Source organism: Microcebus murinus, chromosome 12, assembly GCF_040939455.1.
Source record: "Microcebus murinus isolate Inina chromosome 12, M.murinus_Inina_mat1.0, whole genome shotgun sequence".
Lineage (NCBI taxonomy): Eukaryota > Metazoa > Chordata > Mammalia > Primates > Cheirogaleidae > Microcebus > Microcebus murinus.
Window position 1 is genome coordinate 36,229,676 of NC_134115.1, and position 2,615 is coordinate 36,232,290.

Genomic DNA, 2,615 nt, shown 5'->3' on the forward strand with positions numbered 1-2,615 from the left:
CCTATAATACTGACTGGCATGAGCCACTGAGTCCCAAAGAAACCCTTTTTCTCCCCCTCCAAGTAAACAGTCTCTGCAGGCCAGGTGTCTCAAGTAGAACAGGTTGAGAGCTTAGCTTCTATAATTAAACTGCTTTTATAGTACCTGTATTCAACACCACTCTGCCCCTCGTCACTTTTTGACCTTGGGTATGTTGTTTGACCTCTAAGTCTTGATTTTTTTCTTCCGCAAAATTATGTGTGGGATTTCTTCTATTTCTCCCTCCAGATTCATTAACCACCATTCTCCATCCTCTTAACCCCCGAAGGCAATCATTACATACAGAATGGCAGAATGGCCATTTAATTTGTAGTCCGAAATGAGATGCTTGGATGTAAGAAAAGGGGACTATTGATATTTATGCCAGATGAAAGGCATACACTGGTATTGTTCCAGGTAAACCTGCAAACATGGTCACCTATTAAATGGGCTATGCCAGTGGGCTCGTTTACCCCTGGCTTCTGAATGGCTAGTAAGAGATTGGAAGAGAGAAGAGAATGATGCCACAGCATTGACTTTCCTGACTTCTTCTTTGTGGTAGTGCCAAGGGCTAGCTGAGTCTATCAACCCAGGGGCTAAAGAGCTGCCAGGCAAGTATTGCCATGCAGCTCTTTCCAGGTTCCAATAACTGCTAACTTCCCTCCCTGCTTCAGGCCTAGAGGTGGTAACTACACCCTCTGTTAGCAGCCCAAGGTTACTACACTGTCACCTGCAGTCTCCCTACACTATGCCCACAACTTTGTAAATAGCTCCCTCATTAAACTCTCTTCAGATGACGCCTATTTGAGTCTACTCTTTCTTTATTGCCAGTATCCTGATGGACAAAATTCTATACAGCAATTGCACCCACCTCCTGGAGTTCTTGATTGAGACAATCCATGGACCATGCATAATAGCAAGCAATCATTAAAAAGCAGTAATTATAAATCATAAATTGTACTTTGCAATGGAGTTTTGAATGCTCCATCTAATGTTGTCTTCAGAACATGCACAACAGGAAGCTAACATTACGCTCCTACTTAACAGTTAAGAAAATTGAAGCTAATTGAGTTAAATGACTTGTCCAAGTTTATAGCACCAAAGAACAGGTTTGAGATTTGAACCCAGGCCTCTTGAGCCCAAAGCCATGTTCTTCACTTACCATACCACATTGTGTTGCTGTTTCTAACCAAGAAAGTCTCATTGGATTTTTCATCAACCTTTTCAGACATAATTATGAGCTATCACTGTTCATCATCAATCATATGGGGCTGCTGTTCATTTTAAAAATTGAAAAACATCATGATTTACTTGTTGAGAGAGAAGGAAGGCAAGAGGTGGAACAAAGGAGAAAAAGAACTATTGTGGGGTCAACTCCAAATGACCCCTGCCCTCATCAGCCTTTTCCCATAAATTTAAGGTCATTGTTACCTGGATGCTCTGATTCTGAGCAATCCACTTGCACGCCCCCAAAATGCCTGCCATATATTCCTAGAAGTCCTCCGAGGTGCCTCCCAAGCCAGTCCACCATCCAGAGTCCCTGATGACCTTGCCTAGTTTCTTCTCCATTGTTCTTGCTCCCTCTTTTTGACGCTGCTGTCTTTAAAACAGCTCAGAGGAGCCTTGCAGCTGCCCCTGCTGATGGTGCCATGATAAACAAGCCAAAGTCTGGGCCAAGGTCACTGCACCCAACTGTTCATAACGCTTTCAATCTCTGCAGAACAGAGAGAACAGCCTCCTCCTTTCTCTGAACCATGCTGGTCTGGTGAACCTTGATGCAATAATATTTGTGCCAGCATTTCGCAAGCTCTCGAGAATTCCTCTTTCAGTTTCTGGTGCCCATCCCTCAAGCCACAAGGACACAGACTCAATCTAAGGGGCCGGATAAGAAGTGAACTCCATTCTTTGCCCTTTTCCCCCCCTCTCTGTTCAGACTTCTCTTACTCCCAATAAGTAAGTCGTTCCTCCCATCAGTTGTTCTGCAAGGGGATCTCAAAGTGCAACACTGAAATCCCTTGGCCTAACAACTGCTGGATTCAGACCCTGGGCAGATGAAGCACACTAGCGACCCCCACGCCCCAGCTTGGTAAACCCCAAATGCCCTGTGACAGTGGATGTTATTTCATGTTTATTGCTTCAGAGGGAACAAAAACCATCAACTCCTGAAACAGAAAATCTCTCCAAGCAGGTCTTGTTAGCAGAAAAATGTCCCAGCTACTATTATAATGAAGAGTCTCTTTTCTCTGAGGGTCAACTTGACCATCTTTCCCCAAAGACCAAGTGGCATTTATGAACTAAGCAAAGGAGGAATTTAGAAACTCTACATTCTCACCACACTTCTGCTATGTATTGACTTGATGTTTGGCTTTGGGCAAGTCACTTAACCTCTCTATGACTTTGTTTCCTCATCTGGAAATAAAAAAGAACTAAAAATACTCCCCTTATGGGGGAGTTATGGGAATTAACTAATTAAGGAACAAAAAGTTCCATATAAATGCTAACTAGCCTTACGAATTCTTGTAGGGGAGGACTACTGATGTGTGCTCAGTAGTGCTGCATGCACCCTTTGTTACTCAGTCCTCTCTAGGTGTCTCTAC